Source organism: Rutidosis leptorrhynchoides, chromosome 7 (genome assembly GCF_046630445.1).
Source record: "Rutidosis leptorrhynchoides isolate AG116_Rl617_1_P2 chromosome 7, CSIRO_AGI_Rlap_v1, whole genome shotgun sequence".
Taxonomy (NCBI): domain Eukaryota; kingdom Viridiplantae; phylum Streptophyta; class Magnoliopsida; order Asterales; family Asteraceae; genus Rutidosis; species Rutidosis leptorrhynchoides.
In genome coordinates, this window is record NC_092339.1 from 58,695,043 (window position 1) to 58,709,949 (window position 14,907).

Sequence of the window (14,907 nt, forward strand, 5' to 3'; positions counted from 1 at the left end):
ACACTAAGGCCACTACATTATACTTTAGTGTGCGTAGGCACCCTAAAGCCACTACAAATATACTCTAGTGTGCTTAAACACACTAGAGCCACTACAATTCAATCGAATACATACATACAAGTATATATCATGAACTCACCTTAACCGCAAGCAAGTCAATTACAACCAAAGCACAATAATTCCTCAAGCCCAATTCCAAGTATCTTAACCTAATCATACAAGCATACATATGTATCACAATTTATTCATACAAGTCATTCAAGACCAATTAAACCTAAGGTTCTTCCCTAAACTAACAAAACCCATTTTGACACTAATTAATTAGTTCAAGACTCAAGACTTCAAGTCTTTCCAACCCATTACTCATGTCATCCAATATTTAACTTACATAAACATAGCTTTTCATAAGACATAGTTAAAATCATATTTTTGACTCCATCCAATAAGCTTTTTGACAACAAGTTTATCTTCATACAAAATTTACAATTTTCCCCAAATTTGGCACATAAACCCTAACCCTAAAATTCGAATTAGGGTTTCACTTAATTGAAAAACCTTGTTTCTAACAATAAAAACATCATCTAATTACATAAATTTCGTATTTAAAGTAATAAATATTCATACCTCAAAGTTAGGTTACAAAACCCCCAAATCTCTAGAAAGATGAAGAAGATTAAAATCAAAGCTTCTAGTAGCACTAGCAAGTAGTAACTAAGTTGATTTCACCCTTAGATTCAATTGAATGGAAGAAAATCTAGGGTTTGTGATGGTTTCGCCCAAAATAGCGTCGCACACTCCATCTCTCGTTCTGTCTTTTTTTATTTCAGCATTTTTAGATTTCAAGCTGCTATCCAGCTTTATGTAAAAAGCTTTTATCACTTATTAACACTTTTAACCCATCAAAACTTTAAAACTTGCACCATAGGTCCTTTCTCTTACAAACATGGTCCTTTTTCTAACATTGTTTTGTTAATTAACACATTAAAAATAATAAATTAATACCTTTAGTAGATGGGCTGTTACAACTCTCCCCCACTTAAATCGGATCGCGTCCTCGTGATCCAAGCTAGGTGGCAAGACGGAAAGTGTTTAATTATAAATTCTTCTGTTTCCCATGTATACTCCATCTCCTTCCCGTACTTCCATCTAACCTTGAAAGATCTTATTGGTCTATTCCGAATTAGTCTTACTTTCTTATCTATAATTTCTACCGATTCTTCCACATAACCAAGTTTATCGTTTACTTCAATCTCATCCAAAGGAACTATTGTAGATTGTGCGGTTAGGCACTTCCTCAAATGAGATACGTGAAATGTATTATGAATTCTCGAAAGCTTCTCAGGCAATTTCAAACGATAAGATACCTCAGCAACCCTTTCTAATATTTTGAAAGGTCCGATGTACCAAGGACCCAGTTTTCCTCTCTTTCGAAATCGAATGATTCCTTTCCAAGGCGATACCTTAAGCATCATCATGTCACCCTCTTTAAATTCTACCAATCTTCTTTTTTTGTCCGCGTAGGACTTTTGCCTATCTTGGGCCGCCTTCAAACGCCCTCTAATAACTTCAATCTTCTCATTAGTTTTCATCACAAGATTGGTTCCACCCATCTCACGTTCACCAATTTCACCCCAACAAATTGGAGTGCAACACTTTCTACCATATAACATTTCGTATGGTGGCATTCCAATACTAGCATGATAGCTATTATTGTATGAGAATTCTGCTAACGGTAAATATGTGTCTCAACTTCCTCCAAACTCAATCGCACAAGCCTGCAACATATCTTCTAAAGTTTGAATGGTTCGCTCGCTTTGACCATCTGTTTGTGGGTGAAATGTGGTACTCAACCTCAACTGTGTACCCATATCTTCTTGAAACTTTCTCCAAAACCGAGAAGTAAACCGAGTATCTCTATCTGACACAATTGAAACAGGGACACCATGTCTAGCTACTACTTCTTTAATAAAACGTGAAGCTAGTGCTTCAGACGACGAGGTTTCCCGAATTGAAAGAAATAATGCACTTTTCGTTAAACGATCCACAATCACCCAAATAGTATCATATTGGGTTCTCGTTGTTTTAGGTAACTTTGTGATAAAATCTATGGTAATATGCTCCCACTTCCACTTCGGGATTTCGAGTGGTTGCAACTTCCCATAAGGCTTTTGGTGCTCAGCCTTCACTTGCAGACATGTAACACATTGTTCAACAAACTTTACAATGTCCCGTTTCATACCGGGCCACCAATACTCTTCCTTCAAATCATGGTATATTTTGGTCACACCAGGATGAATAGAATATTTTGATTTATGCGCTTCATCAAGTAATAGTTGTCTAGCTCCGCCATGCTTTGGAACCCAGAGTCTACCGTAGCGAGTCATCAATCCCCGTGAATCTTGCTCAAGTAAGTCTATTTGCCCTTTCATTCGTTCTTCATTCACATGCTCGACTATTGCTTCAACCTGAGCTTTAGAAATCTTTTGAAGAAAGTCATTTGTAATCGTCATCCGTAAGGACTCGATTTGAATCCCCGGATGTTGGCTCTTTCGACTCAACGCATCCGCCACCACATTAGCTTTACCCGGGTGGTAAAGTATTTCACAATCATAATCTTTCAAGAGATCCAACCATCGACGCTGACGGTTATTTAGATCCCTTTTATCAAAAAAGTATTTCAGACTCTTGTGGTCCATGTAAATAGTACATTTAACACCATATAAGTAATGACGCTAAATTTTTAAAGCATGGACCACCGCCGCCAAGGTAATTCTTCTCGTGCTCTTTTAATTGCCTTGAAGCATAAGCAATAACTCTTCCTCGTTGCATCAATACACAACCGAGCCCGTTAATCGAGGCATCACAATATACCATCATATCTTCAATCCCTTCAGGCAACACTAACACTGGAGCTTGACTTAACTTTTGTTTTAATAATTGAAACGCCATTTCTTGTTCACTACCCCAATCAAACTTCACATTCTTCCACGTTAACTTAGTCAAAGGAGTAGTAATTTTAGAAAAATCTTGAATAAATCACCTATAATAACTGGCTAACCCAAGGAAACTGCGGATTTCTGTAGGTGTGGTCGAACGATCCCATTTCACAATCGCTTCGATCTTCCCAGGATTAACTTGAATCCCTTTATCATTCATAACATGGCCGAGGAATTGAACTTCCCTCAACCAAAATTCGCACTTAGAGAACTTAGCATATAACCTCTCCTTTCGCAACAGCCCTAAAACTTCACGTAAGTGGTGCTCGTGTTCTTTCATGCTTTTAGAGTAAATAAGGATGTCATCAATAAACACGATTACCGACTTATCCAACATGAGCCGGAACACCCGATTCATAAGGTCCATAAATGCCGCAGGTGAATTTGTAAGACCAAAAGGCATCACTACGAACTCGTAATGCCCGTATCGAGTTCTAAACGCCGTTTTTGGAATATCGTCATCATGAATTCTCAACTGATGATAACCCGATCTTACATCAATCTTCCAAAAATAACTAGCCCCTTGGAGTTGATCAAATAAATCATCAATCCGTGGTAATGGATAACGATTCTTGATAGTCACCTTGTTCAACTCCCTATAATCGATACACATCCTCATGCTACCATCTTTCTTCTTTACAAATAACACCGGTGCTCCCTAAGGTGAACTACTTGGACGTATGAAACCTTTATCCAATAGCTCTTGTAGTTGACTCATTAATTCCTGCATCTCGGTTGGTATTAGGCGATAAGGAGTCTTAGCAATGGGTGCAGCACCCAGAACCAAATCGATGCGAAACTCCACTTGTCATTCAGGAGGAACACCTGGAAGATCATTCGGAAACACATCTTCATATTCATTAACTACCGGGGTGTCCTTGATGGACTTTGATTCCTTCTGAGAGTCAATGACGTGAGGCAGAAATGAAGCACATCCACTAGACGCAAGACGACGTGCACGGGCATAAGTGCATATAGAAACAGGTCGTCTTTGTCCTTCTCCTTGAATAATTACATCTTCCCCACTTGGGGTTTTCACCCGAATAATCTTTTCATCACAAACGATATTGGCTCCGTATTGACTGAGCCAATCCATTCCTATGACCACATCAAACTCACCCATAGTCATAGGGATTAGGTCAACATTGAACAATATTGAGTTTACATCAATTTTGCAATTTTTATACACACCTACAACCAACTTGGGCTTATCATCGGCGATTTCTACTTCTAGTGGAAAATTAAGGCTGGATAACGTACTACACAAACAAGGAGCAAATCTAGTAGCAAAAAATGAGCGATCAGTACCGGAGTCAAATAATACTTTTGTAGGTATGGAGTTAACCGAAAAAGTACCTGACACAACTTCCGATGACTTTCTCGCCTCATCAACAGTAATTTGGAAGGACCTTCCTTTTGGTGTACCCGCCGATTTCTCTAACCTTCTTACCACTTCCTTCCTTTGTTCTTCTTTCCTTGCTGCATCCGATAAAAACGGGCATTCAGCCTTTCGGTGGCCTTCCCCGTTGCAATTGTAGCATATAATGGCTTTTGATACCTCAACTCCACAATCTTTGGCAAGATGACCGGGCTTCCCACAATTAAAACACACCCGAGGAAAAACTACTCCTCCTTTTTTCCCATCACCACCCTTTATTTTTTTTATTAGGCGAACCACCTTGTTCGAAATTTCTTTTGGGAGTATAACTTTCTTTTTTCTGAGTGTACCTTCCCTCTCGTATAAGCTCGTCTTCAAAGTCTCTTGCCGCATCAAACAAGTCAACAAATGATTTGAATTATGACACGCTAATTTTTTTCCTTATCTCATCACGCAACAATCGATGGAATAACTTACACTTACTCGCTTCATTGTTAACGTATTCGGGATTGAATTGAAGTTGGTCTATTGTGATGACCCGAAAATTTCTGACCAAATTTAAACTTAATCTTTGTATGATTAACATTTTCGACACGATAAGCAAAGTCTGTAAAACTGAATCTCAAAATTTTTGAACTACTTTTATATATTTAAATACCCTTCGGTTGTTTTCGACGATTCGCGAACAATTATATGTAAATAGATACATATATACTATAACTTAAAAAGGTAACAATGTATTAATTATTTGATACCGTACATTAAACTTATTGGTTTAAATATTTATTTGAATATATATCATAAGTTGAAATATTTATTATTAAAATTTATTTATAAATAACTTCCAATGCGTATTTAAAAACTGATTTATGTATATTAAAAAGATATATACATATATATATAATTTCAAGTTATTTAGTAAACGATAGTAACATTTTCAAATTGCTACAGTACCCAAAATGCTACAGTGTTTTTGAAAATCACTATTTGCTACAGTGAATTGCTATAGTGGTATAGTTTATGGATGATTTAAGACTATATTTTGACAAAGGTACGAGTCACGAAATGTAAAATGCAAGTTTTCTAAGCGTACGAAAATGCGTTCGAGAAACCGGAACCGGGACATAAGTCGAGTGACGACGTACGACATATCGGAACAAAAATTACAAGTCAACTATGCACGTAAATTTAATATAATATATAATTAATTATATAAATTATATATTAATATTTATATTATGTCGACAAAGATAAAAACAAACGAACCAGGCTGGTGACAGTTGGCCATGCGATCGCATGGCCATATGCCCATGAAACCATGCGATCGCATGGAAGGAGAAATCAGGCCACACTATAAAAGCTCGACCATTTCTACTTCTGATTTAATTTAATTTTACTCCGTATTATTTAAATTATTTAAATTATTATTATTATTATTATTATTATTATTATTAATAAGATTATTATTAATCTTATTATTTTTATTATTAGTGTTATTATTTTTGCGATACAAAAATAATAATGTACATAAAATATTACGACGGAGTGCTGTCCAAGTAATTTTCAAAACGAATTTCCGAGCGAGCTAGAGCTAAGGAAAATATGGGTTACTACCAAGGAAATTATGGGTAATGTTCGGGGGTATTTTTGTAAATCAAACCTCGTGTTTATCATCTCCGATGCGTCTACGTGCTTTCCTGCAATATTGTATATCAATATTAAACAGTGAGTTTCATTGCTCCCTTTTTAATTGCTTTTGAAATCTATATTTTTGGGCTGAGAATACATGCACTTTATTTTAAACGCAATGGATACAAGTACATACTAAATTCTACACCGAGTTTGAACCGAAAATCCCTTAGCTTTGGTAACTAGTAACTGCCAGTTATAAGAACTGGTGGGCGCGAGTAGTAGTATATGGATCCATAGGGCTTGACATCCCCGTTTGTTCCAGGTATAGAAAGAAACTCTAGCCTGAACTATAAAACAGACGTATGCTATTTGAAGTTAGTACACGTTGGATTGCGTGTATTGTACATGTTGGTTGCATGTTAAACGAGGGGTACTTATTATAAACGTTAAGGCTTGGTTATCAGGGTGCTCAATTTTGTAGAACCGATTGATAAACGTTTCGGATGAAACAACTGAAATCTTGTGGTCCATCTTTTATGTAAAACCTAATGATAAACGTTTTGAATAAAACAACTGAGATCTTATGATCAACCTTTACATACAGATGATTTGAAATGTTAAAACATATTGATAAACGTTTTGAATGAAACAACTGAACTTTTGTAATCCACATTGATATACGGATTATGTGTAATATTAAAACTATGAACTCACCAACCTTTATGTTGACACTTGAAGCATGTTTATTCTCAGGTTTCTAGAAGTCTTCCGCTGTTTGCTTATACGTGATACAAGATATGTGCTTGGAGTCATACATGCTATATACAAGAAACTTGCATTCACCAAACCATTACCATGTACCTTATTTTGACTGTATTATCAACAGATGTATTATTGTAAACCATTTAAATGGTGATTGTCTATACGTAGGAATCATCAGATGTTAAAAACCTGGAATTAATATATTCATTTATGAAATACCTTCTCAAACGAATGCAATGTTACAAAACGTATCACATAGAGGTCAAAACCTCGCAATGGGACCAGATGTTGATGTATTCGTCCAGGTGGATTAGGACGGGTCATCACATCTATGAAATGGGCTCGAAATGTTTTCAAGTCCATAGACCCTTGGTGAGTATTTAGAAACTCAGTCTTCAACCGTTCCACCTCGGCCTCTGATCGAAAATTCTTGAAGAATTCACCCTTAAATTCCTCCCAAGACAGTCTATCCGCATAATCATTTCCCTTAATTACTAAAAGATCATCCCACCATCTTTGTGCAACTCCCCTTAACATACATGTCCCAAAAGTGGTCTTTAATTCATTGGGACAACGAGTTGTTCTAAAACAACCTTTAATGTCAGAGATCCATCGACTACTTACTATTGGGTTGAGGTCTCCCGTATAAGTGGGCGGATTACTCAACTTGAAGTCCTTTAAGCTATATGGCTTTGAAGGAACAATTTCACGATTAACTCTTATCTCTTCTTCATTAATCAAGTTTTCACCTTCAACATTAACATGTGGTAACCGTCGATCAAATTCATTACTCACTGCCTCAGTGATCATGCCGACAATAGTAGTCTTTACTGCCTCTTCCATAGTCTCCTTTATCTTCTTAACCATAAAAGGTGAGAAATTTTCTAATGCCTTTGCTAGTAGGGTTTTCAAGTCATTACCCTCTTCTTCACGGGTGCCACCGTCATTATGGTCTAAACCATCGAGATTCTCTTCATTAGTCGTCATTCTGAAAGTTAAACACATGTTAGATATATGTTCATAAAATTCTACAACCATGCAATCCTGCCAACAATATCATGCTTCTTCCATTCGGTACTTCATTATGTCATACTTTAATGACAAAATACAAAGTTGTAATAACGGTGATCAAGTGTTATTACAAACATCTACATTACCATGTCCACATGACATACAAAGTACTTTACATGAATTTGACACGACATTCACTCAATAAGTTATACTACACAACCTATGCATACTTGTTCAAATAACAACTTGTAACACATTAGCATGTTAGTTGCCTACCTATCTCCTATAGTACTAGGTTTCTATCAAAGCATATAAACAACAACAAGTTAAGGTCCCACATTTTTCACAAAACGTACAATTCCTACGGTTTAAGTCTAGGAAATCCTACTTCTACAAGTAACCTCCTAGATCCCTTAAACCATGCTCTGATACCACTTTTAACGATCAAAAACCAATAACTGCAAAACGATAACTTTTTTTTCTAAACCATTTTGACACCTAACTCGTTTTAACCCCAACAAACAACAATGAATGCAACATGTTTTTGAACCATTAGATACATACAAAACAACATTTTCAACAAGTTTAGATATTCACAAACTACCTTCACTAATTAGTATTAACCGACCCATTACAAACAACTATTAAAACTTGGCCTATTTTGACATAACGAAACCAAAAATTCATGAGCATGGTCTTTAGGATATATCTATCCCACTCAAGAGCACCTATAAACCAACTACGTCAAGTTGAGCATATCAACATCCAAAAGAACTTCACACCAACAAGCTAACCATCAAGCTTACCCTTTCCTTTATCCGCACCCGAATCCATAAAAATGTAAACAACACGAGAGTAAGCTAGCGCTTAGTGAGAACATAATATACAAATGTAAATATGTATGCAATCTACTATGTTGGGCAAACTAAGGTATCAACAATACCATTAGAGTCCCACCTACATCCGAGATGTAAGCTCACCGTGTAACACAATCAAGTGTCATCAACATACTCTAGAGTGCTCTGGAACACCTCTAGAGTCACTACAAAATATACTCTAATGTGTGATCAATGCACTAGAGCCACTACAAAATATACCCTAGTGTGCATAAACACACTAAGGCCACTACATTATACTTTAGTGTGCGTAGGCACCCTAAAGCCACTACAAATATACTCTAGTGTGCTTAAACACACTAGAGCCACTATAATTCAATCGAATACATACATACAAGTATATATCATGAACTCACCTTAACCGCAAGCAAGTCAATTACAACCAAAGCACAATAATTCCTCAAGCCCAATTCCAAGTATCTTAACCTAATCATACAAGCATACATATGTATCACAATTTATTCATACAAGTCATTTAAGACCAATTAAACCTAAGGTTCTTCCTTAAACTAACAAAACCCATTTTGACACTAATTAATTAGTTCAAGACTCAAGACTTCAAGTCTTTCCAACCCATTACTCATGCCATCCAATATTTAACTTACATAAACATAGCTTTTCATAAGACATAGTTAAAATCATATTTTTGACTCCATCCAACAAGCTTTTTGACAACAAGTTTATCTTCATACAAAATTAACAATTTTCCCCAAATTTGGCACATAAATCCTAACCCTAAAATTCGAATTAGGGTTTCACTTAATTGAAAAACCTTGTTTCTAACAATAAAAACATCATCTAATTACATAATTTTCGTATTTAAAGTAATAATTATTCATACCTCAAAGTTAGTGTAGTGACCCGTCCTAATCCATCTGGACGAAGTCTTCAACAGTTGGTCCCATTGCGAGGTTCTGACCTCTATATGCCATGAATGACTCCATGTAATATGAGCAAATGCACATCGGAAGATTTCTTTCATACCTGAGAATAAATATACTTTAAAGTGTCAACCAAAAGGTTGGTGAGTTCATAAGTTTATCATAAACAATAAAATTCATCATTTTGATACACCACAAGATTTAAATACTGCATGGTACAAATGGGCCCGAATCCTATACCCACCTGTAATGTACATGTGATATCTTTTAAATACAATACACCCTTCTCGTGTACGAAATCATCTTTCATAAATCTTAGTAACCGTACACATATCTTGTGCACAAAAATAACATACACATAACCTGTGTATAAAATCATTCTCTCGATACATAACATTCATATCAATTGGTGGCAATTATCATGTCCACGTAATTCAATGGTGGCAATTATCATGTCCACATAATTCAACGGTGGTAATTATCATGTCCACATAATTCATTCAATAATCCGCAGAACTTCTGTTGCATAATAACTCATTCGAGAAATGTTTTGCTTGTGTCTATCTCGTCAAACATTTATAAAAGCATTTCATGTATTCGCAGTTCAGATATGTATTTCAAAAGCATTTAATAAAGCAGTTGTAAAAACATCGCATGTATTCTCAGTCCCAAAAATATAAAGAGTAAAAGGGAGCAAATGAACTCACAATACGATATTTTGTAGTAAAAATATTCATACGACGAAACTGAATAATGCAGGGTTGGCGTCAGATTCACGAACCTATATTATTCATATATATTAACACATATCACATTTAATCGACTAAATTTATTTATATTATATATTGTATTAAGATTAATATCTTTATATATATATATATATATATATATATATATATATATATATATATATATATAGGATTATATTAAGATATGTTTTTATATAACTATTATTTTATTTGGTAAACTAATATTTATAATGAAAAGTTGTAATATTTTTATAAAAATAAGGATACTAATAATAATAATAAATAATAGTAGTGTTAGTAAAAATGATGATGATAATATATATAAATCTTGATAATGATAATATTAATAATAATAATAATAATAATAATAATAATAATAATAATAATAATAATAATAATAATTTTTTTTTTCTAATAATGTTAATCTTAATAAGATTACAATTTTTAATTAATGATAATAATAATAATAATAAAAATAATAAAAGTGCTACCTTAATGAAACAAGCTCCAAAAAGGAAAAATAACTGCCCATGCCCGGGCTCGAACCCGCGACCTCTCGTTCCCCCATCAAACTGCCTAAACTATTGCACTGCCCGATACCTCTTGAATTATTTCACACGATTATTTATTTAATATGTAAAACAAACTGTTTTATTATTTTCATTACTTTCTCAACATGATCATCATATATCATTATCATCATCATCATCTTGGTGAACATCATAAAAACGAAGTAGTAGTATCAGTACGTTCACGACCCAATTATTAATCAGGTTCACAGCCCAAGTAAAAGTTGATATAAATAATTGGCCCAACATAAAACTGAATCTCTTCGGCAGTCCACTTCGGATTAATTGGCCCAAACATTGAAGTTTGATTCAGTTTTTCTGATTAGCTTGCGAACGGGACCAGCAGTCGACAACTCAACAAAACACTTTCGGTGTTGTTTACTTTTAATAAATTTTATATACACCACTTTATACCTAAACAGCACTAATGTTTCCATCCTTCTTTTTATATTATAATCGCCATATTTTCCTAATCATTATCATCATTCATATAATTAATAGGAACAAGGAGAGCAGCCAGCTGTAGACTGGATCCAGGAAGAAGTATGGCGACATTAGTAAGCGTTGAGTTTATTATTATTCGTTGGTTATAAATTAGAAGAGGGAAACTCAACAGGTACCGTATTCTTGTTATTTTTATTCGTTTTCTTCTTCAATCTTCTTCTCCACTAGGTAATAATTTGGCAAGTGAGGTATATAATATGGTAGTGTTTGATGAATATGGAAGAGAACCGAAGAGAAATAATAGAAAAAATATATATATATATTAGCCGGCTCACAGTTATGGTGATCGTGAAGTCTATATGGGTTTCAAGATGGTTTCTTAATCTTCGGTTATCTGATTCATGTGAAGTAATATTGTTGTTGATCGAAAACTAATACGCATGCAAATTCTGTGGTGGTTGTGATAGTATTTAACCGAGATCGAGTAACTGCAGCAGAGAACAAACAACAACAAAAGAAAAGAAAAAAAAATATCACTGCAGGTGATTACTTTGGCGAAGATGGAGAAGAGTGGCTATTAAATGGGTTGTAGGGTTTAGGGATGATCATGGGTGGTGATAGTTTTCGTGGGTTTCGGTTATAAAAGTAAAGGAGTGGAGATGGTGATAGGTCGAAGAAGAGAAGTTGTTTGGTGTTCATGAGCATAGTGGTTTCAGCATGTTAATGGTAGTGATTTTCGATCACAAAGAAATAGCAGTAGCGTAGAAATCGGGTGTTCATGGGTTTTGGTCTAAATATGAAATAGAACATATGTTTAGCAGTAGCAAAAGCAGTGAGGATGGTGGTTTGGATTGCTAGATTTCGATGGTGGAAAGTGATATGAGATGGCTCATGATTGTGAGTTTATGTAGACATCGTAACAAGAAGAGAGCACTATGTATGATAGCGTGTGGTCTCGGTTAGAAATTAATTAGGAAAATAAATTAGAACAGACAAAGAATGGAATTGATTGTTAACAACTTCGTGGATTTGTTTATGATACAATCACTGATTTGTACGAATTTTTGGACAGGAAAGCCAATCAACAATAGTTAGAAAACGATGGCAAACAGAATGCTTATGTAATTTTACTCATTTTTATATATAAATTCATATATATATCTATATTTATATCTGTATAAATATATATATAAAATTTTTTATTTTATATATGTATATGTATTTATATATGTGTATTTTATAATTTGGTTATACGTATCTAAGTGTATATATATATATATATATATATATATATATATATATATATATATATATATATATATATCTAATTTTCTTATTTTTGATGATTAACTAATATAATTATATTAATACTATTAATATCGATAATACTAATAATAATATTATTAGTAATAATATTATTGATAAAGACGAATAATAAATGATAACTAATAATATAATAATATATAATAACAATAATGATACTTTTAATTACTAGTAATAATAATATCAATACTAACAATAACAAAAATAATGATAATAATATTTCAAACTTGAAATTAAATATAATACCATTTATGTAATATTATATTATGTGATGACATTTATTGTATTGTTAATATGTACATATATCACAATCTATATATAACATTAACTATGTATAGAAATCATATTTACATATAGATTTATTTTAATCACAACATTATTGCTTTATATAATATTTTACTTATTCAATTCAATTGATTAATTTGTTTTCTATTACTTAAAATTATTATATATACTTATATTTATATTTACATATTCATTTACACACAATTGTTCGTGAATCCTCGGGAGTGGTCAAAGGTTAACTGAATCTATCTAAACAGTTCAAAAATTTTTAAGACTCAACATTACAGACTTTGCTTATCGTGTCGAGTTCATATAAAGATTAAGTTTAAATTTGGTCGGAAATTCCCGGGTCGTCACAGTTAGGTTACAAAACCCCCAAATCTCTAGAAAGATGAAGAAGATTAAAATCAAAGCTTCTAGTAGCACTAGCAAGTAGTAACTAAGTTGATTTCACCCTTAGATTCAATTGAATGGAAGAAAATCTAGGGTTTGTGATGGTTTCACCCAAAATAGCGTCGCACACTCCATCTCTCGTTCTGTCTTTTTTTATTTCAGCATTTTTAGATTTCAAGCTGCTGTCCAACTTTTTGTAAAAAGCTTTTATCACTTATTAACACTTTTAACCCATCAAAACTTTAAAACTTGCACCATAGGTCCTTTCTCTTACAAACATGGCCCTTTTTCTAACATTGTTTTGTTAATTAACACATTAATAATAATAAATTAATACCTTTAGTAGATGGGCTGTTACATAAGGTTTCTTCGTGCGTTGTAAAAGATTGCAAAAATTCGTGAAGTATGGTTTGGAGTAATCTGCAAACATAAGGATTTTGTGGTCTCATCTAAGGGTTGTGCTTCGATTAATGTTGATGGGTGCAGTGCCAAGGCGCCGAAGAAGAATAAGAAGAAAAAGGCGGGGGTGGACGTTTCTTTCGGTTTGAGGGCCTTTGATGATGACCTCCCATTTGGGGAGGCGGATCAAATGGTTTTTAATGGATCATGTTGGTGGTACATCCATATCGGTTCCTGATCTTGTTACCTCGAATTGCTTCATTTTAGGGCCCTCAAATGTGTATTTTTTCTTATTGAGAGCGGGGAATTCGGCAAACTTCAAACTCATCGATGGTAAGCTCGTTATACCTTGTTCCAAGAGTACAAAATCCTCTCGTGCGGCGGACAAGTTAGGCGTTTCAGGTTCTGGTTCACTTGTGGTTATGTTGGTTTTTATTTCTTTTTGGTGATTGTTGGTTGTTTTGTAGTAGTGTTTTAGGTTTGTTTGCTTCGTTTTGGTTCTTGTATGCGTCTTGTCTAGCTCTTGTCAGTTTGTTCCTCGTGTTTGGCAATGTTCGATTTTATATAGCTCTTAGTCTTGTTTGGTTTGTTTTCTAGGTTCAAGGCTCGACGGGGCTTCTTTGTATTTCTCGATTTGGATGGGCTCATATTTTTAACTAATGTGTCTTTGATTATACACTTTTTGTATTTTTTTTCTCAAGAAAACATCAACTTCTTTTTTATTATTTTTAACCGTCAACCAGTGTTCAAGTTAAGCGTTACTAATGAGTAACCAACATTTTAACTTAAGCGACAAAGTTTATTATACTAAACGACCAAAAAAAAAAAAAAAAAAACTCAGGTGTTTAAGTATATAAGAACAATTAAATGTTTTAAAATATGAAAAATAATTAATTTAAATGTTTCATGTCAATGAAAAGTAATTTTTTATAATCTAATAGTAAAATTTAATTTAGTTAGAGAGGTCCCAACCATGACAGGATTTCCTCTATGACTAACCAACCATTCAGCGCCACATAGCACTTCCATCTCACTTCCTTCCCAGGACTAAACACTCCCAACCATGACACTCCTTCCTTCCATATTTTTATTTTCTTTTTTAATTTTATATATTATCAAATAATTATTATTATTTATATTATAAATTTTAAATAAACAACATAAAACTACCATTTCATTAAAATTAAAA